We start from the raw sequence: 23733 nt of genomic DNA on the forward strand, positions 1-23733 counted from the left end.
TGATGCACCCGAACTATCCTCTTTCTTCCGTTGAATAACGAGTTCTCAGCAACAACACTAGCATCCTAATTGTCACATTACACTGTGATCGCAGTCAGCTGCTCCTTTTGTAACGGAAGATCCAACAGGAGATCTCTGAGCCACTCTGCCTCATCTCCTGCGCTTAAAAGGGCGAAGAACTCAGATTCCATGGATGATTGTACTATCATAGTCTGTTTTTTAGACTTCCACAACACGGATGCACCACCCAGGGTGAAAACAAATCCACATGTCGATCTGCACTCATCCGGCTCTGAACACCAACTAGCATCTGAGAAACCTTCTACCACTACAGGATATCTAGAATATAGTAATCCATAACTAAGGGTAGCTTTCAGATATCTCATTAGTCTCTGAATTGCATCCCAATGCGTCTTTCCCGGATTACTAGTAAACCGACTCAGCATCCCAACAGCAAAGGCTATATCCGGTCTTGTACAGCTCATGGCATATATCAGACTGCCAATCACCCTCGAGTATTCCAACAGTCTGATCGTCCTACCAGTGTTGGGTCCAAGCTTCTTGTTGTAATCATACGGCACATACAGCTCTGGTAAGTCGAAGTAGCCATACTTCTTCATCATCTTTTCTATGTAATGAGATTGAGATAGAACAATCCCAAACTTCGTCCTTAAGATCTTGATCCCAAGGATTGTGTTAGCAGCTCTAAGATCATTCACGTTGAACTATGTTGAGAGAAACTTGCCTTTCTCAACTCTGCTATAAAGGCACTTATTTGCCTTGGCTCCAAGCTTTGGCCTTCTAACATCTGGCACATTCTAACATAAGCCAGACACCCCCACACTTTGAGCATTCCCAAAGATGGACCAGAGTTCATGCAAAGAGATCTTCGTCTTGGCATAAGGAACTCTGTTCAAGATGGCGTCTCACCCCAATATCAGGTTGGAAGTCCAGACGTCAGAAGCATAGAATTCACCATCTCGGTCAAAGTTGGTTCTTCCTTTCTGCTATCCCATTTGACTAAGTGTGGGACACGATCCCACGAGAGGGGTGGGGCGCGAGCCGCCGCGCTCTCTCTCTTGGTCTCTCGTTCCCACGCGATTGGCGTGTGCATTTTAATATTGATTTGAATTCGTCTTTCCTGTGGACTTGGGATCACTAAGGCAATCCGAATTCCACACGAAAGAGACTGACAGAGTCGCCACCTAGATGTGGGATCTAGGACCCATAATTAACCAGAAATCTAGACTCGCTACCTGGTTACGAGAATGGAAGGTATGGGGAGTTATCCACCACATGCACCATTCTTGTCCGATAATCGGTCTTCGATTCCAAAAGCTAACTCTTTTAAATTTATTTTAAATGGCTCATTCAACTCTATGTTAATGTGCGAACTAAGTGACATGCATCCTAGAATCTAATTTCAATGTGAATCCTAGATGTGTATCTTGATTTATTAATTTGTCTGGATTCATTCTAAGTGAAAGTTCTCCTAGAATTCTAATTTCATGGAAAGCCCTAAATGATTTGATTAAGCATTTACAAGAAAATTAATATCCAAAACACCACAATTTGTTGTGGTGCCGACTCGCGGGTGGTATGCCGTCAGACATCCAAGCTGCCTACGTACCCAAGCCTCACTGGGATCAGAGTCGACGTAGTTCGGTGCACCTAAGCCAAGCTACTTATGCCTAACTCAACTAGGACACCGACCTAGACAGAATTGACTGTTTCAACAGTTTTGAGAGAAGTTATTTAATTCAAGTTGAGGATTTTATTATCTTAGGATTTCATCTGAGATGCTATATGATTCTTATCTAAATGCAAATTGTTCCTTAGACTAATGCAGGTTTGCCTACATCCTAGGTTACTAGGCTCGTCTTAAGGAAAGATTGGGTGACTAGTGTGACTAGACCTATGGCACGGTTGTTATACATAACAAACGTCCGTGATGAGGCTGGACTCCTAACTCTAGGACTCCCTAAAACTTAGGACACGACACAACACTAGTGTTCCTAAATTGGGCTCTAATGGTTCTTAGATTGGAAACCATAATCCAATGGTTCCGGAAGACTCGAGACAAATCAATTCAAATTCTTGAAGTTAATTAATTTCAGATTTCATGGATTTTCGATTTATGGACACTTGAGGATTACCAATGGTTCTAGGGTTCACCAATTTCGGCCCAGAATAGCATCCAAGGAAGGGAATCGTGCGTTCTTTCCTTGCGCAATTTAATACTTAGGTTATAACATCTTATTGCCTGGCATATCTCAGGATTTCCGTGGACAGTAACCTCGGAGCCAACAACATGCTATAGCTTAAGTATTCAAATTGTCAAAGATCGGTTGCAATTGGGATACGATTATGGATGCACTGACCATTTTTCCAGGGAATTCTAATGATCCTAAGATTTCTGTTTCAATGGATTAAGGAGTTAATGTGTGACAGAGATTTAAGGTTCTTTAGAAATATTCAGATGATTTTCAATTAATTTCGGATTTTCAATGAATTTTATCAATTTTAAACATATGAGTGATTTTACAAGTGAAATTGTAGCAAACGAATTCGAAATGAGTTGAAATTTCTACAGCAGCAAGATATGATGAAATGTAGCTTACGGAAAGAGTTTTACAGATTTTTACATTAAGCTCATATTTAATTTCGATTTAACAATTGATTGACCAGATTGCACAAATAACACAGAAACCACTAGAAATATGAATCTAAATTCAATGAAATTTCTACATTAATAAGATATAAGTAAAAATAACATACTGAGAAATTTTCATGAATTTTGGAAACCATTTACTATCAGTTTCAGATTTTTTAATTTTCAGACCAGATTATGAATTAACCCTACATCCCATATGAAAACAGATCCAAATCACTTGAAACTTTTACAGTAACTAGAAATGTGAGATTGAAGACTACTGTAAAAATTTTAAGAATTTAAGTTGTGATCTGATGTCAGTAACAATTCCTCCAAAAGCTGGTAAATTTCAAAGAAAGCATAAAATAATATACCAAACAAATTCTCAAAATTCTCAAAATTTCATGGTAGAATGTACTGGTATCATATTAGTTTCCCACGAAATTTCATTAATTTTGGAATTCATTTAGTATATATTTTATTTTCGAAACACTCATGGAGATCATGATTTTGAGCATACATATTTAATTTTCAACTAAATCCAATTAAATACTAAAAATCATGCAAATATACCAAATAATTCTAGAAAAATCTAAAAATTAAGTACCTACCTGTGATCGAAATCCTCGCCGAATCCGAGAGCCGAAAAATTCGAAAATCGCACCGCCGCTTGATCCGCTTCCGCTTTCTTTCTCTTTTTCTTTGTTTTATTTTCTTTTATATTTTTTTTTATATGGAACAAGGGAGAGAGATGGGGAGAAACAAATAAGGAGAGAAAGTAGATAATGATAATGTGAGAGTGAGAGAGTGAGAGATATTGAGGGAGAGAAAGAGAAAACTATCCAAAAACAATGTGTTGTTTTTTTTTTCTCCTCTCATCACCTCTCTTTATATAGTGAAAAACTTAGTGGAGAGGTGGAAATAAACAATGAGAATGGTGGGTGTGGTGGAGAATAATGGAAATAAACAATGAGAATGGTGGGTGTGGTGGAGAATAATGGAATATATAATGGTAATGGTGGGAATTGTGGTGGGGAATAATGGAATATATAATGTGAATGGTGGGTGTGGTGGAGAATAATGGAAATAAACAATGGTAATTGTGGGAATGGTGGTGGGAATAATGGAATATATAATGGTAATGGTGGGAATGGTGGTGGGAATAATGGAATATATAATGGTAATGGTGGGAATGGTGGTGGGAATAATGGAATATATAATGGTAATGGTGGGAATGGTGGTGGGGATAATGGAATATATAATGGTAATGGTGGGAATGGTGGTGGGGATAATGGAATATATAATGGTAATGGAGATAATGGTGTTATTTTAAAGGGAAAAATGAAGTTAGTGGAAATGGTAGAGAAAGTTAAGTCATGCTAATGGTGAGTCCCACATCAGCGGGTTCCGCACAAGCGGGTCCCACATCAGCGGGCCCTACACAAGCGGGTCCCACATCAGCGGGTCCCACACAAACGGGTCCCACATCAGCGGGTCCCACACAAACGAGTCCCACACTAGCAGGTCCCACACTAGCAGGTCCCACACCAGCGGGTCCCACACAAACGGGTACAAATTCTGCCTAGTTTAGATTTTTCTGAATAATCCTTCTCAACATTTAGCGAGAAAATGCGAAACACGACGGAAATGACCAAAAATATTTAGAAATGTAACAAACGGATGCGGGAAAGAAAGACATTGGAAAACCGACGGAAAACAAACCCTAATTTCTTTATCGATTAAGGTAGAGCAAAATGGGGTGTCTACAGATGCCCCTCTTTGGTAGAGATGACGTAGTCATCGAATACCAAAGTCAAAATGACAGAGCCATTTTGCGTAGCTTTAATCGACAAAAGACTCTACACAAAACGGAACTTAGACGCAAACATTTACTACCTAATGCAAGGCCCTAAATGAAATCCTAGAATTAGAACATAATAAGAAATCCTGATGGTTCTCAAGCGGTTTTTTTTTTTTTTTTTTTTTTTTTTTTTTTTTTTTTTTAAAGAAAATGAGACATCTTTCACAAGCGTGCTCAAGGAGGATAAGAGACCATTCACAAATGGACTCAGACAATGAGGTACCATTCACAAACGGCCTCAAGGAGGATATGAGACCATTCACAAATGGACTCAGAAAATGAGGTACCGTTCACAAACGGGCTTAAGAAGAAGATGAGACCATTCACAAATGGACTCAGAAAATGAGGTACCGTTCACAAACGGGCTTAAGGAGAGGACGAGACCATTCACAAATGGACTCAGAAAATGAGGTACTGTTCACAAACGGGCTGAAGGAGAAGATGAGACCATTCACAAATGGACTCGAGAAACGAGGCACCGTTCACAAACGTGCTCAAGGAGAACATGAGACCATTCACAAATAGACTCAGAAAATGAGGTACTGTTCACAAACGGGCTTAAGGAGAAGACGAGACCATTCACAAATGGACTCGAGAAACGAGGCACCGTTCACAAACGGGCTCAAGGAGAATAAGAGACCATTCACAAATGGACTCAGAAAATGAGGTACCGTTCACAAACGGGCTCAAGAAGAAGACGAGACCATTCACAAATGGACTCGAGAAATGAGGCACCGTTCACAAACGGGCTCAAGGAGAAGATGAGACCATTCACAAATGGACTCGAGAAACGAGGCACCGTTCACAAACGGGCTCAAGGAAAACATGAGACCATTCACAAATAGACTCAGAAAATGAGGTACCGTTCACAAACGGGCTCAAGGAGAATAAAAAGACCATTCACAAATGGGCTCAGAAAATGAGGTACCGTTCACCAACGGGCTCAAGGAGAAGACGAGACCATTCACAAATGGATTCGAGAAACGAGGCACCGTTCACAAACGGGCTCAAGGAAAACATGAGACCATTCACAAATAGACTCAGAAAATGAGGTACCGTTCACAAACGGGCTTAAGGAGAAGACGAGACCATTCACAAATGGACTCGAGAAACGAGGCACCGTTCACAAACGGGCTCTAGGAGAACATGAGACCATTCATAAATGGACTCGAGAAATGAGGCACCGTTCACAAATGGGCTCAAAGAAACAAGATAGCTTCAACCACGAAGAATTTAGAGATTTTTCATAAACTTGAATTTGACGTAGGATTGGATTTGATGAATTTTTGATTTTTCAGAAATAAGGCAGCGTCCACAAACGGGCTCAAGGAGGACATGAGACCATTCACAAATAGACTCAGAAAATGAAGTACCGTTCACAAACGGGCTTAAGGAGAAGACGGGACCATTTACAAATGGACTCGAGAAATGAGGCACCGTTCACAAACGGGCTCAAAGAAACAAGATAGCTTTGATTGATGAACTCAACAACGAAGAATTTAGAGTTTTTTCATGAACTTGAATTTGACATAGGATTGGATTTGATGAATTTTTGATTTTTCAGAAATAAGGCACCGTCCACAAACGGGCTCAAGGAGGACATGAGACCGTAAATGGACTCAGAAAAATGAGACACCGTTCACAAACGGGTTCAAGGAGAAGACGAGACCATTTACAAATGGACTCGAGAAAAGAGGCACCGTTCACAAACAGGCTCAAAGAAACAAGATAGCTTTGATTGATGAATTCAACAACGAAGAATTTAGAGTTTTTTCATGAACTTGAATTTGACATAGGATTGGATTTGATGAATTTTTGATTTTTCAGAAATAAGGCACCGTCCACAAACGGGCTCAAGGAGGACATGAGACCGTAAATGGACTCAGAAAAATGAGACACCGTTCACAAACGGGTTCAAGGAGAAGACGAGACCATTTACAAATGGACTCGAGAAAAGAGGCACCGTTCACAAACAGGCTCAAAGAAACAAGATAGCTTTGATTGATGAATTCAATAACGAAGAATTTAGAGATTTTTCATGAACTTGAATTTGACATAGGATTGGATTTGATGAATTTTTGATTTTTCAGAAATAAGGCACCGTCCACAAACGGGCTCAAGGAGGACATGAGACCATAAATGGACTCAGAAAAATGAGACACCGTTCACAAACGGGTTCAAGGAGAAGATGAGACCATTTAGAAATGGACTCGAGAAAAGAGGCACCATTCACAAACAGGCTCAAAGAAACAAGATAGCTTTGATTGATGAATTCAACAACGAAGAATTTAGAGATTTTTCATGAACTTGAATTTGACATAGGATTGGATTTGATGAATTTTTGATTTTTTGAACTTAATGAAATCGGGGATGTTGCAGATCGTGCTTGACAAAGATATCGGAAACTAGGACTTTGACGAATGATGAAACGGCAAACCGTGACGAATGATGAAACGGCAAACCAAAGAACCATTACTAACAAGAATGGATTAGAAACACTTTTATGAAACTTCAACAAGATTTTTCTCAAAGAGACTGCTGGTCTTGTCTTTGGGGATTTGGATGACTGAAACCTTGAACAAGACACTTGAAATTGGTAATCTAGAACAACGGCTCTCTTGGATATAATCATGGAAAAGTGGGACTTGCCTCTTGATAGGTGTTTAGATAAACATTTCTTGACCAAGATAGTATTTAACTAACTGGAAGGAAATTCTGAATTTTAACGGTTCATCTTTCTGAGAAATTGGCTCGACCATCATTGCATCTGAGGCTCTTCCAAGCTTAAGATGCCTTCCTGGAGTATGATCTTTTTACGGAAACTGGGCTTTCTGATGTTTCTACTTCTGAATTCTTCTGGGTTGATCATCTTTGAAATGAAGCTGTTTGACTGGATTCTCAAGCTCTTTCAGGTACAATCGCAGGGAGCTGACGAAGCCGGGCCTCCTTCACCGAGACAGTTGCATCATTTTGGACACAAGGACGACGATTGACTCTTTTTAAAGAGAAAACTTAGATAAAAGACACTACTCAAAGGATTGAGGAGCTCTGAAGGAATGAACATAGAATAACAACGATTGATTAACTATACTGACAGACACAGTAATGCTTCTGACTTAGTTAACGTTTTATTTGGTAAGTCTATCCTTTCAAGGAATATTTTTTTCAATTGGTAAACACTGGACTTTTTCCTTAAAACAGTAATGCCTCAATGATTTAATTACAACTCCTAGGATTGCTTAGCTCCAATGCCCCCCAGTTTTGAGGATGTCACTTGAATTTGCTTGAACTTCAGTTGATCTTCAGTCCTGATACCGGCTGTAGCCTTCTTACAATGATTCTCTTATCATGACCAAGTCACCTCTTCAGGGTTTTTAACTTGGCGGACCGTGGTGGCCTTAACTTTTGCCTGAACCGCCCTTCTAGGTTTTCGATTCAGCAGGCTATCCCCTTAGCTTTTGCCTAAGCCGCCCTTTCGGGTTTTCAACTTAGCAGGGGAACGATCTTAAATTTTGCCTAGACCGCCCTTTCAGGTTTTCAGTCTAGCAGATCTTCAAACTCCGTTCTTTTTTTTTTTTACTTTTTGTGTTTTCGGTACCTAGATCAATAATTCTGAACACTGGAAGGACTTTATAGGTAGGATAGGGTTTTTCAAAGAATGGCTTAAGGCTCGACAAAGATTTCGACCGAACCTATGAATAGGTTGCATACATATCCCAAGATAGGAATCAGGTCGTGTGTAGTTCAGGGCGAATGCCCCTAGTTTGAAGATAAATTGTTTGAAGGTTAATTGATTTTTTCCTTTTTTTCTTTCTTTCTGGAATGATTGACCTCGCTTCTTTTGGAACTGGTCCCTCTTTTTTTTTTTTTTTTTTTTTTTTTTTTTTTTTGGAACGATTACATTTCTTTTCCTTTTTTCTTTTTTTTTGAATCGACCGAACTCGGTTTAACCGAGCTGCCTACGTACCCCAGTGTAGGGATCAGGTCTCGCGTAGTTCGGGGCGAATGCCCCTAGTTTGATGGGTTTTCAAGAAAATTTCATTTAGGCTCGAAGGGTTTGCAAACCAGTATTCTTTTGACGTTGGGTTCTGATTTTGGGATTTATTCGGCCAAAGGAGGCCTTCCGATGTTCAGATTGGGAGTCGATCTAGTTTACTAGAGTCCCTCTGGTACTGATTATTTATTTTTTTATTTTCTTTTTCTTTTTTTTACGGAGTTTGACGGCATTTCCAGGTAAGAGATAATAAATCTTCTTCTTTCAAGATTCTAATACGTGCCTTCGACTTTCATAGAGCGAAACTTGTTCTTCGACATCCTCCATCTATGGATTTGTAACTCTTGATATCTGATGATCACTTTTCAATGCTTGCTCTTGAACTTCTTATCTTGAATTTGTTAGCTTCATGTTATGAATTTGAGAACCAAGGTCATTGATTGGAAATATGAAAGTTGTTTCCACTCCATGCCCTTTGCATAGCATATGATATTCACTTCATTCTTTCTTGAACCTTCTATCTGGGTCTTTCTCTTGGCATTAATGGTAACGCTTACCGGACCATCTTTTTATCCTCAAAATGGGTTTACCAATTCTTCACACTCTTCAGAGGGTAATGTATTTTCAATCGGCATTTACTGGATCAAGGTTTTAGTGCCAGTGTTTACCACTTCAATTTCATCTTTGAAAGGCTGAGATTGGCGCTCCTCCTCTTGTTCAAGTAATTGCTGTGACTCAAGTGGAGTTTCGTCAATTTTGTCCTCATTTGAGGAGGGAGTCTTACTTTAAGATCAGAAGCATACTTAAGAAACAGACACAAGTGAACTATTGAAACTTGAAATTTTATTTAAAGAAAAAAATACTACATCTCACAACCTATCCTGAACATGTTCAGGATTCACAACTCTAAAAGAAAAGCAAAAGATAACTTGCCTGGACTAGGCATTAACCTTGAACTGTAGAACCGGACTCAACAATTGTACTGACCATGATGGCTGACTCAAAATAAAATAATAAACGACTAAAACTTTAACTGCCGCAACTGTCTAGCTTCGGAGGCTCGGCGAAAGCTGGCTCATAAATGGTACTTTCAACTTCTGATTCTTTTCATTGCAACCGGACCTGTGCCCCTTTGAACCTTCAGTTATTTAAGCATTGCGAACGGCTGGCGGCAGTACTGCATGATTTGATAATGGGTTATTGGTAGCAACGGAACTTGGCTCAAACACAAGGCTTTTATTGTCGAGCAACCTCTGGATTCTGAATTTTAGGGCAATGCAATTATCAGTGAGATGGCCAGAATTTCTATGGTATTCGCAGTGTTGATCTGTTCGCCAATTTGCTGGTAAAGGATTAGGAAGAGCCCTAATGTCGGGCAGGATTATGCGACCTGAGGCTAGACACTCCTTGAGTATCACAGATGGTGGAAGAGGGAGAGGGGTAAATTCTGTCTGGGCCTGTGGCCGAGGTGCGACAGCAGGTTGGGTATAATCCATCACCATGGGGTTCTGAGGTTTTGAAGGCTGAGGCTTGGAGCGGGAAAGGTTATTAATTTCAGCTGATGGAGGCTTCCTGAATTCTTTGGTATTCGGGTTACTTCGGTTGAACACACCTTGAGCCATAGCCTCCTCTATTTGGGTGCCTGCCACGATAAAGTGTTTGAAGTCCGGATAATACTGCAACGACATGTGATACTGGAGCTGGGGGGAAATATTTTTCATGATTATTTGGACCTGCTCTTCCTCAGAAGGGCGCTCCATCATCTGAGCTGCTATTCTCCTCCATCTTTTCACAAAGGTCAGAAAGGATTCCCTCAAGTCTTGCTTTGTCCTTTCCAAATCCTTCCTGGTGATTTCTGTCCCGTCATCATATTTGAATTGCCTGATGAACTGCTCGCCGATATCCTTCCATGTCCTGTAACGAGTCTTGTCCAAGACCATGAACCACCTCCTGGCAACCTTGGTTAGGGAAACCGGGAACAATTGAGCCATTTGCTCAGAAGATAAGCCTTGAGGCTGACACATGATGGTGAACATTTGCAAATGTGTGATTGGACAACCCACACCATCATATTTATCAAAGTCCGGCATTTGAAAATTGGCTGGGAGACGGATTTCTGGGAACAGTGTGAGGTCACTTGGATTGAAACCACCCTGGTCCTGAAACTGAATGTCCTGAACCTTCCTGGTAAGACTTTCTAATTTCTCCATAACTACTTTATCAACCATGGACTGAGAAGGCCTGCTGCGATCTTCGCTGTACTGCTCTTTTTCAAAATCTTCTTCAGTTTTGTCAGGGATAGGAATGAACACTGGCTGGGCAGGTGCGGCTGAAGTAACTGTATGGTGCATGGACCCTTTATCTTTGGACAACGATGGCCCCAACTTTTCAGAAAGCTGGGCCTTGATAACTTGGTTCTCTTCTTTGAGTTCTTGAAGCTGCCGGAGAATCAAGGTGAGAGTATCGGTAATAGCAGCGGGTGGAAGACTACTGTTCTGGTTTTCTGCCATTGGGGAGGATGAGGATGGGAAAGAAGGAGATGCTGGGGTCCTCAGAGAAGGTGGCGGGGAGACAGATTTCCTCTGCAATCGAGAAGAGATCCGAACCCAAGGAATAGTAGGGTTAGCTATGGTGTTTAGTGCCCTGTCATGGAAATAATGAACACGAGGTATATGAGCTTGACATTCATGGAGTGTTTCTTCTCAATGACTGAAAAATATTACACATTTAATCAAGTAATTGGGACAATAGAATGAATCCAAATGATGAGGGGAATGCCCTTAGTTCAAGGATTATGAGAGTAAACTCTGAAGGATTTAGCAGAAATATTCTTGAAAAAGGTAGCCCCTAGAGGAGGAAGAGATCAAGGGTATAGGCAAGATTGGATCATCAAGATTGCACGATCAAATGATTGAGACACAATTTCCGCCAATGAAGATACAATCGAATCCCACAAGAGACGAATGATAGACACATGATCAAAATGTGAGATTGCATAGGATTACTTTCAACGGGTAGATCAAGAATAACTAATCCTATGAGATCTTTGGAAATGATGGGATTTATATCCTAACCCCAAAGGAAAAGTTTTTAGTCTTCGCATATTTTAACAGTGTTACCTGAAGGCATCAACCCTAATCCTAATCTAGCGGAGTGGAGAGAGGATCTCGACTCATGACTTTGTTTGTGTACCTAGGACCGATCGTAGCCATTGGAAGATGGACTACGGCCTAATCTAGACACAAATGGGTAAGATATCCTAAACTAGGCTCACACACGTGATGCACATGTGTTCGTATACTACATGCATGTGTGGGTTAATCTAGGGGTAAGGCCAAGAGTTCCCTTAGCGCGAATCCCTGTTCGATATACTGTACCAGTGTCCGGCGTATCAGTACGTGAACAAGAGATCCGTTTACGTACCATAAAGGTACTAGGCTAAGGGTGGAATGCTTCTCTAGCACAGAGGCACCAGGTGATGAAATCCCAGTCAACCATGCTAGATAACACTCCGGGTTCCTAAAATAGGACGTGTGTGCATGTGAGATGCAGGGGTTTAGATGAAAGTGATGTAAGTGTGTGCAATAAGTTCGCGCAATCTATGATGCCTTCAGGTTTTGTTAGATTAAGTTTGAGTATATGTGATGAGAAAATAAAGCATACAAACTAATCTAACAAGCATAAAAGAGATAGAGTTTTTATGAGCCAGTTAAAATAGATTCAAATGAGTTATCCTTTGGAATTGTAATGAAGTTAGGTGGTCCCCAGCAGAGTCGCCAGACTGTGGGACACGATCCCACGAGAGGGGTGGGGCGCGAGCCGCCGCGCTCTCTCTCTTGGTCTCTCGTTCCCACGCGATTGGCGTGTGCATTTTAATATTGATTTGAATTCGTCTTTCCTGTGGACTTGGGATCACTAAGGCAATCCGAATTCCACACGAAAGAGACTGACAGAGTCGCCACCTAGATGTGGGATCTAGGACCCATAATTAACCAGAAATCTAGACTCGCTACCTGGTTACGAGAATGGAAGGTATGGGGAGTTATCCACCACATGCACCATTCTTGTCCGATAATCGGTCTTCGATTCCAAAAGCTAACTCTTTTAAATTTATTTTAAATGGCTCATTCAACTCTATGTTAATGTGCGAACTAAGTGACATGCATCCTAGAATCTAATTTCAATGTGAATCCTAGATGTGTATCTTGATTTATTAATTTGTCTGGATTCATTCTAAGTGAAAGTTCTCCTAGAATTCTAATTTCATGGAAAGCCCTAAATGATTTGATTAAGCATTTACAAGAAAATTAATATCCAAAACACCACAATTTGTTGTGGTGCCGACTCGCGGGTGGTATGCCGTCAGACATCCAAGCTGCCTACGTACCCAAGCCTCACTGGGATCAGAGTCGACGTAGTTCGGTGCACCTAAGCCAAGCTACTTATGCCTAACTCAACTAGGACACCGACCTAGACAGAATTGACTGTTTCAACAGTTTTGAGAGAAGTTATTTAATTCAAGTTGAGGATTTTATTATCTTAGGATTTCATCTGAGATGCTATATGATTCTTATCTAAATGCAAATTGTTCCTTAGACTAATGCAGGTTTGCCTACATCCTAGGTTACTAGGCTCGTCTTAAGGAAAGATTGGGTGACTAGTGTGACTAGACCTATGGCACGGTTGTTATACATAACAAACGTCCGTGATGAGGCTGGACTCCTAACTCTAGGACTCCCTAAAACTTAGGACACGACACAACACTAGTGTTCCTAAATTGGGCTCTAATGGTTCTTAGATTGGAAACCATAATCCAATGGTTCCGGAAGACTCGAGACAAATCAATTCAAATTCTTGAAGTTAATTAATTTCAGATTTCATGGATTTTCGATTTATGGACACTTGAGGATTACCAATGGTTCTAGGGTTCACCAATTTCGGCCCAGAATAGCATCCAAGGAAGGGAATCGTGCGTTCTTTCCTTGCGCAATTTAATACTTAGGTTATAACATCTTATTGCCTGGCATATCTCAGGATTTCCGTGGACAGTAACCTCGGAGCCAACAACATGCTATAGCTTAAGTATTCAAATTGTCAAAGATCGGTTGCAATTGGGATACGATTATGGATGCACTGACCATTTTTCCAGGGAATTCTAATGATCCTAAGATTTCTGTTTCAATGGATTAAGGAGTTAATGTGTGACAGAGATTTAAGGTTCTTTAGAAATATTCAGATGATTTTCAATTAATTTCGGATTTTCAATGAATTTTATCAATTTTAAACATATGAGTGATTTTACAAGTGAAATTGTAGCAAACGAATTCGAAATGAGTTGAAATTTCTACAGCAGCAAGATATGATGAAATGTAGCTTACGGAAAGAGTTTTACAGATTTTTACATTAAGCTCATATTTAATTTCGATTTAACAATTGATTGACCAGATTGCACAAATAACACAGAAACCACTAGAAATATGAATCTAAATTCAATGAAATTTCTACATTAATAAGATATAAGTAAAAATAACATACTGAGAAATTTTCATGAATTTTGGAAACCATTTACTATCAGTTTCAGATTTTTTAATTTTCAGACCAGATTATGAATTAACCCTACATCCCATATGAAAACAGATCCAAATCACTTGAAACTTTTACAGTAACTAGAAATGTGAGATTGAAGACTACTGTAAAAATTTTAAGAATTTAAGTTGTGATCTGATGTCAGTAACAATTCCTCCAAAAGCTGGTAAATTTCAAAGAAAGCATAAAATAATATACCAAACAAATTCTCAAAATTCTCAAAATTTCATGGTAGAATGTACTGGTATCATATTAGTTTCCCACGAAATTTCATTAATTTTGGAATTCATTTAGTATATATTTTATTTTCGAAACACTCATGGAGATCATGATTTTGAGCATACATATTTAATTTTCAACTAAATCCAATTAAATACTAAAAATCATGCAAATATACCAAATAATTCTAGAAAAATCTAAAAATTAAGTACCTACCTGTGATCGAAATCCTCGCCGAATCCGAGAGCCGAAAAATTCGAAAATCGCACCGCCGCTTGATCCGCTTCCGCTTTCTTTCTCTTTTTCTTTGTTTTATTTTCTTTTATATTTTTTTTTATATGGAACAAGGGAGAGAGATGGGGAGAAACAAATAAGGAGAGAAAGTAGATAATGATAATGTGAGAGTGAGAGAGTGAGAGATATTGAGGGAGAGAAAGAGAAAACTATCCAAAAACAATGTGTTGTTTTTTTTTTCTCCTCTCATCACCTCTCTTTATATAGTGAAAAACTTAGTGGAGAGGTGGAAATAAACAATGAGAATGGTGGGTGTGGTGGAGAATAATGGAAATAAACAATGAGAATGGTGGGTGTGGTGGAGAATAATGGAATATATAATGGTAATGGTGGGAATTGTGGTGGGGAATAATGGAATATATAATGTGAATGGTGGGTGTGGTGGAGAATAATGGAAATAAACAATGGTAATTGTGGGAATGGTGGTGGGAATAATGGAATATATAATGGTAATGGTGGGAATGGTGGTGGGAATAATGGAATATATAATGGTAATGGTGGGAATGGTGGTGGGAATAATGGAATATATAATGGTAATGGTGGGAATGGTGGTGGGGATAATGGAATATATAATGGTAATGGTGGGAATGGTGGTGGGGATAATGGAATATATAATGGTAATGGAGATAATGGTGTTATTTTAAAGGGAAAAATGAAGTTAGTGGAAATGGTAGAGAAAGTTAAGTCATGCTAATGGTGAGTCCCACATCAGCGGGTTCCGCACAAGCGGGTCCCACATCAGCGGGCCCTACACAAGCGGGTCCCACATCAGCGGGTCCCACACAAACGGGTCCCACATCAGCGGGTCCCACACAAACGAGTCCCACACTAGCAGGTCCCACACTAGCAGGTCCCACACCAGCGGGTCCCACACAAACGGGTACAAATTCTGCCTAGTTTAGATTTTTCTGAATAATCCTTCTCAACATTTAGCGGGAAAATGCGAAACACGACGGAAATGACCAAAAATATTTAGAAATGTAACAAACGGATGCGGGAAAGAAAGACATTGGAAAACCGACGGAAAACAAACCCTAATTTCTTTATCGATTAAGGTAGAGCAAAATGGGGTGTCTACACTAAGGAGAATAAGGAGCAGTTGTTTCAGCGGCAATCCCATGTTCTTTGAAGTACGCCTCAACATCTTTAGAGCGGTATTCACCTCCTCTGTCGCTTCGAAGTCTTTTCACTGAACATCCCAACTGCTTCTCGACTCGAGTTAGAAACTCGACGAACTTATCGAAAGCCTCATCTTTGGACTTTAGTAGATAGACATGACAGAACCTTGTCCGGTCGTCAATGAAGGTGATAAAGTACTTCATGCCCCCTCTTCTAACAAAACTTTTGAAGTCACATGTGTTAGAGTGAATTAGGTCCAACACCTCTGTACTCCTAGTGACACTGGGGAAAGGCTTCCTTGTGATCTTGGCCTGCGCACAAACCTCACATTTGCATGGTTTCTCACCCCCACAGTTGGGTAGAAGACCTAGCTTACACATGTCATGCAACTTTCTGTAGTTAACATGACCAAGCCTATTGTGCCACAACTCAGAGTAAGTAGAAACTTCATTTATTAATTCAGGGGCATGAGTCAAAACGCTCATCTTAAACATACCATTAGTCTTGTATGCATTCCCAAAGTACAAATTCTTAAAGGATAGCACCGCCTTACCGCCTTGAAAATCCAGGCACATTCCAGCATCACAAAGAAGACTCTCTGATACCAAATTCTTGGCGATTGAAGGAACATGCTTCACATCTTTCGGTGTAAGAGTATTGCCAGATGTGAACTCCACTACCACAGTTCCGACCCCGAGAATAGCAGCAGAAGACCGATCTGCCATAGCCACTGATTCTGATCGTGCAGTGTAGGTAGAGAATATGGACTTGTTGGCACAGACATGACATGTAGCACCCGTATCTAGCCACCAGTCCGAAACATTAGAGGGATCCATAGCCTTTGACATCATTGCCACAAAATTCTCCACTACAGCTACAGACTCTTTCTTCGGTGCCTTGCAAGCACTAGCATAGTGGCCAGGCTTTCCACAGTTGTAGCAGATTTCCTTCTTAAAAGTCTTCTTTTGAACATTTAGGTTAGACTTCTATTCTACCGCCTTTTTCTTCTGGAACTTGGTTTGCTTCTTCTTCTTCTGGCTTACACCAGTATTCTGAACTACAAAGTTTGCAATTGCTTTTTGATTAGCAAGCAATTCGTTTTTGGAACAAATCCTTACTTCATCCTCAATCCTGATGAAACGCCTCAAATCATAAAGTGGCACTTGCTTCTTTCTGCGGTGCATTTCGGTAGAGAAAGACATCCAAGATGGAGGCAACTTATTTACAATTGCTCCAGCGACAAAGACGTTGTCGAGCTCCACCTTCCCTTCTTTCAACTTCTGAACAAGTTTCTCCAACTCCTTAACTTGAGGTAAAACCTCCTTGTCATCTTCAAATTCCATGTTAAGAAATTTGTCGATAAGGTGGGTTTTGGAGAGCTTCTCATCATCTCGGTACTGTTGGACCAAACCACTCCTTTTGAGTGTAGACATCTGCTAGGTGGTTGGAAAGGCTATTTAACAAATAACTCTTGCAGAAGTCATTTTCACGCTCCCATTGGGCATCTTCGGTAGCATCATCCTCACCAAATGTAGGTTTGGCGTCGGTCACAGTATAATAAATTTTAAGCAATTGCATGCCAAAAACAACTTTTTGGCACCAAGCATTAAAATTAGAACCATCAAACGTTTTCAATTTTAAGTTGCTAAAGCCCATAGTAGAAGCATCCATTGCTTTCCAACGAATAACACTTTAAGATTGTTGGAGCAAGCGGTTGAAAACAATGGATCTACTAATGAAAAACAGTGCAAAAATATAAAATTATACTGACTTGAATGGAGGATGGATTAATAACGATCTTGATTGCGATACTGTCGTACGTCCTTGAACGCCCACCTTAAAGTGTTATTCGGCCTAACTCCAGTGCAAGGATCACATGACCGAACCACCTCCAGGAACAGCATGAGAATTGATTGTTGTAATGCACTACTCAACAATCCTATAAGGCAAGCTCTCCATTGAATACTTTCTATTTTTCTTGAGGCTCTTGAGTAGTCTCCTTTTCATTTTTTTTTGGATGCTAGAATGAGGGCTCTATTTATAGAGTTCAAATAGCAACCCAAAGGTCTCATTGGAAAACCAAGGGACTCCTTGAAGAGATACACCCATTTAATGTGACAATTAATGGATTCATAGAATTCTAGATGACTCTTCGTAGATTCAAAGTCTACTACGAGTCATACATGAATCTCTAATTAATCCCAAGAGTCATCACTAATGGGGGTACTCAAAATCAAGAGTCACCATTAATGGCTAATCCAAATGTTCATGGAATGTGAAGAGTTGCTCACAAAGAGTCAAAGCTTTCATGAGCCTATTAATGTGAGCCATTACATAGATTCATTGCTACAACTCATTCACTTATCCATGACTATGAAAAGTAACCATTAAAGCCTCATTAATTTATTTTGATAATTTGAAACTAATTAATTAGAACAAAATCCAACATTTTTCTATACCCATTTGGATAAGACCAAAATTTTGGGCACCAAAGGCCCTTAGCAAAATAGGTAAATCTTCCTATTCAGATCCAAAAAGGATTCATGTACCAAAAAGTAGACTACGATTGGAAACCTTCATCTTCTCCCAATGCTACAGTTTCAATCATGCTTCCTTCAACCAAGCGAGAAGTGAAAAAAACTATGAAACTTTCAAAAGGGGAAAAAGAGTGTCTCTCTTTCAATGCTAGGAAGAACAATCCTCCACCCATATCTCGGAACACTAGCAAGACAAATAGATTTGAAGCTCCTGCAAATCGGCTCGGCAACGATATAAAAATAGCCAAATAGGTCTCCCAATAGCTAGGGACTGATGAAAACATGAGACCCTCTTCAGAGGAGGGAAGCCTGGGATACTTATGTTTCATCTACGAGACTAGGGAAATCATTCCTGCCTCTGAGACTATTTCTACGATGAACCCTATTGGAAACACTCAAAACACTATGGGGTCGACTACGGATTGCACTCCCATCTTGAACTCCCCCACGAACCCCGTGATCCAAGTTGAGAAGTAGATGCTGATCCAAACCCTCTATGAACCCAATGACTTCCTCCCACCCATACGAACCCAAAGAAATCCTATCTAAGAACCCAATAGATTGGCAAGCATAAAATTGCAGTATAGGAAGGCCCAACTGTTCTTGGACTCAATTTTTTTTTATTACATAGGGTATCCCCACCCCAATTTTTAGGGCGGGACTATTCCCTACGGATGCGCAAAATGGCATTAAATTTTGTGACAAAAAATCAGTTCTGGACTCTCAATTTTTTTCCAAAATCCAAAACGACAGGGCATTGCCGTTTGAGCACAATGCATGCACGGCTTGGTATGATGGGATTGAGGCTCAGCACCATTAGAGATTTTTATTTGGTTGTGTTAAGTGATGTTCTCTGTGTTAACCATGGATTTCCCGAGGAATATAAATGCATTTTTTTTTTCATTCATTTAGGCTGTAATTTGATATTTCGTGCAAAATCATATGCTATCCTTTTCCTATTTTATATGCTGGGGCAACCCACCATCAAAAGCAATAGAAAACTGCAATGTTCTGTTTTGCAGTGCATGGGTGAGTCAGTTTCTTTTCCTTTGACAAGGCAGAGCTCCAAGATCTACCATGATGGTGCCCAACACCATTAGAGTTCAATAGAAAGGCATGGAACTAGAATTGGAATCAATGGGAAAGCAACAATCCCTTCTAAAAGTGTACTGTATAGTTGGATTATTTGTGTTGAAAAATGAAGACTAGGGTAGTCTCATACCCTTTCTAAACTCTAGAATGGTTAATGCTTCAAATCATTTTGCTGATTCCAGCTTAAACAGGTTTAAAGGGAATATGCCATTGGCTGTTTTGTGGCCCTTGATGGAAGTCAAGAACTAGCAATTGAGACTTTGGATGAGTCCCTGGCTTGCCATGTAAAGAGATGAACATTTGTTCTTGAATTATAGGAAAAAAAGGCACACATACTGATGATTATTGCAACGAATTCTTGGTACTGATGATTATTGCAACGAATTCTTGGTTCAGATTATAGTTTGTTTGCTTGAGTCTCAGATTAGATTATGATTTTAGGGCTTTCACTCAAATTTTATACTCAAATTGATTCTAAATGAATGTTTCTGGCCTATTTATTGCATTGTTTCTGCATATTTTTTGTTTGAGTTGTGCAAACTAATCATATCTGAATTGAGCAGAATAGCTATTTGATGCAGTATTGAGGAAGAATAGCAGGAGAAGAAGAGGAACAAGGGAAGATAAGGAAAGACGGGGAAGAAGAAGGAAGAAAGGGAAAAGAAGAAAGGGAAATGAAAGAAGGGAAAGAAGGAAAGAAGGAGAAATCTTAAGGGAGAAAATTTCACATAATATTATTCCAAAAACTAAACTCAAAGTCCAAGACATCAAGGCTATACATAGGCAACAAATAAAATAAAATAAAGAAAAATAAACTCCCTAGAATAAAATTAAACTAAAATATAAAGGGGCGACGAAAATAAGTCTAAAGGGCAACTATGCCACTTATTGGGCCCCACGGGCACGATTCGCCTACAATCCTCATCATTATTCCTTTTTGAAAAGAACTCGTCCTCGAGTTCCTTACTAGCCTCATCATCATGGTAGTCCGCCTGGATCAAATATGTAGACGACCCATTTAAGCAGTAGGAGTCGTAATCCGTCAAAGTCAATCGTGTTGTATAACACTTTGTGACGCCTATACAGATAATATAAAATGTAAGCAGCATGATAGGAAAATAATAGTCTATTTAGAACCCATAGAACTCAAACCTCTCGTGAGAAGTGAATTGGCTGGGAAGATAGAAGTGTACTCCTCCTAGACCGGCGTGATAGTTGTGGGCAATACCAATCCATGAGCTGCCTCCAAAACAAATCACCAATAAAATCATATGTTGGTATCGTATCTTGCTCAATGTTGTCATCCTGTGTGCTAAAATCTTTTGTCTGGACATGTACTGCAGACTCAACACAGCAACTATGCTCCTGTCTGATCTGGAATATGCATCCTCAATGGAATGCTCCAGCTCTTCATACTCTGACAATGTCTCATCAGTCACTGCACTCTCTGGCTTTGAATCTTCTTTCTTTGGGTGTTCTAGAGGATCTGATTGAACATGTTCTGAAATAGGCTCGAGCTCACCATCAGTCTCACCAACAATGGCATTAAGCTCATCATGCGGCTCCTCAACAGTGCTCACAACTTCCTTCTCCTGTCCTTGAGAACTAACATCATTGACAGGTGATAAAGGGGAAGAAGTAGCTAAGCGGCTCCTCCGCAAATCAAACTGACTTAGGAGAAGTTCCACCCTTTTCATCCTGGCCTCATATTCGCTTCTCGTTCACGATGAGCTGCTTCTTCATGTATCAACCTCTGTTCATTACAATGAAGAGCCACTGGCACATAAGCCCTCATAAATTCATCATGGACCTCCTCCCATCGACGGAATGGAGGTTCGCCTAAATCACGGCACTTCATCACCATGTGTTTCCACAACAACTTGGCATGTCGTCTCGCGGTGACTTTGACTCAACTAGGGGTGCAACTTGGGTCGGGATGGGTTGAGCTTTTGCTGAGAAATGAATAGGAATCAACCTGAATCTGACCCGATTTTAAGGTAAAAGCTGGACCCAAACTCCCAAAAATTGACCTGAGTTGAACCTCTAGACTCAGCGGATCGCCGCTTGGTGATCATAATCGTAGTACTCATGGTATACCTCAAGAGCATCGACATGCATCTTCATAATAACAATAGGGAGTGTAGCCATCGTCGTACCTATTAAAATAAGGAATAAATGGTGAAGCCATTGTGAATTGGTGTCGAAAAATACCTCCAATAGCGCTTATCCACTACTTCATGATCTATGAGCTGAAATATGAGGGAATCAACCGTTTAATCTATCTGTTATGCCGAAAGGAACACAATGCTTTTTGTGGATCTCAATTTGGACATCCGGATGGTCGTGTCGAAGTCGCGACCTAATTCTCACCCAAAAAGGCCCGATGAAGAGAGTGACAGTGGAGAGAAAAATTGGAGAGAGAGAGAGAGAGAGAGAGAGAGAGAGAGAGAGAAGAAACTCTCATTCCCTCCTTTTTTTACCCTTGCCTTTTGTTACTTACGACCGTAGGCTACCAAGATATGGTAACCTAGTTACCAGGTTACCAACTAACTATTAGATAAGGCCATGGTTTTAAATTTCGGTTTCTGCTAGAATTTCAGAGTTATCCAAAACCAAAATTTCTGCCAAAATCTCAAAATTTCGGGTGAAATTTGGTATTGATGCACAAAATCTCGGATTTTAGGGACGAAATTTAGATCGAAATTTCAGGCGAAATTTCTGTAATTTTGTTCCAAATTAGTTTAACACAATAAAAAAATTATTTTAATAGAAATTTCGAAGAGATTCTGAAATTTCGAACGAAATTTTGTAAATTTAGGGAATTTCGATTTCAGTTCGGATTTCGGTCGGAATTTAAAACCATGGATAAGGCCACTTTCCTTGTTTTTTTCCTTTTTGAATGACTGTAGACACCCCATTTTGACTGAGCCCTAATTGGCTTTGCGTAAATATATACCCCACCAAATCAATCAACTAGGGTTCCAAATTTCACCCCAAGCTAGCTTAGGGTCCCACCAAGGTCCCTGCAAAATTTTGTCGAAATCCGAGCACGTTTGCCTAGCGAACTAGCCAAGTGGGAACCGTAGTATAAACCAGAAAGGGGGGTGGATTATCCTGGATGGGGCCGAACCTGGGCCGAATAGGACAAAAGTTACGGGCGCGTCATATCAATTTTTCGCGCGCCTTATCAATCAGGGTGCCGATATCAATTCTCGAAAATGCCTATAAATATTGAGTTTCTCTCATTTTCCAAAAAAAGAAAAAAAAAGAAAGAAAATTTTTTTTGCAGAGAGAAGACGAGAGATTTTCCTTCTTCCTAAACTCCTCAAAACCCTCTTTTTCTTCTCTGATCACGCTCCGATTAAGCTCCAACGATCTCCGGCCGATAATATCTTTAGTTGATTCCTTCTTTTTCACCATTGAAATCATCTCTTTTCAACAGATCTTGGAGATTTTTCCCAAATTTCAAACCCTAAATCTCAGATCTAAAACTCCGAAACCCTAACCTTCGAGTTATCTTCCTCGACAAGGATTGCCAGAATCTTCGCCGAATTTTCTTCATCCTCTTACTGATTCTTTATTAGCTCTATGATTTTCACCTTTTAGTTGTAATTCCTTTACCTACAGCTTTGGATCTGAGATTTTTCTAAACCCTAACCCTATCAACAGATCAGATTTTCTTCTTCTTCATTTTCTTTGAATGAAAGCCCTAGTCACCATTGATTCCGGCAACCTTGCCGGAATCTCACCAGAATTTGATCTTGTTTTAAATCCTTGAATTGTTATTGCATTTTTAACTCTTTGATATTAGGAATCCTTTCGAATTTTCATAAAGTTTTAGATTCAGTTCATCTCTTTGAAAATCAGTCAAAAGATAATATCTTGTAGATAATTCTGTGGCAAGGATTTCATCTCAGAAATCTTGGAGAAGAAAAGTTTCAGGTCTAATTTTTGTGGCGAAAATTTCAGAAATTTCAAACCTCATCTTTGTTGTAGCTTAAAGCATGCCTTAGAAAGAAAAAAAGTACATCACATTGTTGCTCAAAGGAGGTAAAGTGAGATTTAAGCTCGGAAAAAGGAAGAAGAACAGCGGCTATCATTTCAGGAAAATTATTGTATATAAAGGAAGAGCAAAAAGAGAGATTGGAGGAGAAAATTTCAGAGAAGGAAAGGTAGGCTCCAAAGAGACATTGGCATTTGCTATTTACTCCAAGCAGATAACATGATTTTTCTTTTCTTCATGTTTCTTTCATAGTATTGCTGCTAATGCTCGTTTTTTTTTTTTTTTTTGAATTTAATTTTGAATTGACTATATCGTTAGTCATGGATGTAATTTTTCTCTGCACTTGGATTTGCATTTAAAGGAAAATATAAGAAT

At 39.7% G+C, this 23733-nt stretch overlaps 1 pseudogene; it reads right to left on the reverse strand.

Annotated features, from left to right (window-relative positions):
* Positions 1-77: 77 nt before the first annotated feature.
* On the reverse strand, positions 78-623 carry LOC143891822 (secreted RxLR effector protein 161 pseudogene; annotated as a pseudogene).
* Between the last annotated feature and the right edge of the window lie 23110 nt (positions 624-23733).

Source organism: Tasmannia lanceolata, unplaced genomic scaffold (assembly GCF_043159265.1).
Source record: "Tasmannia lanceolata isolate RefF3 unplaced genomic scaffold, GAP_Taslan_0.1 ptg000015l, whole genome shotgun sequence".
Lineage (NCBI taxonomy): Eukaryota > Viridiplantae > Streptophyta > Magnoliopsida > Canellales > Winteraceae > Tasmannia > Tasmannia lanceolata.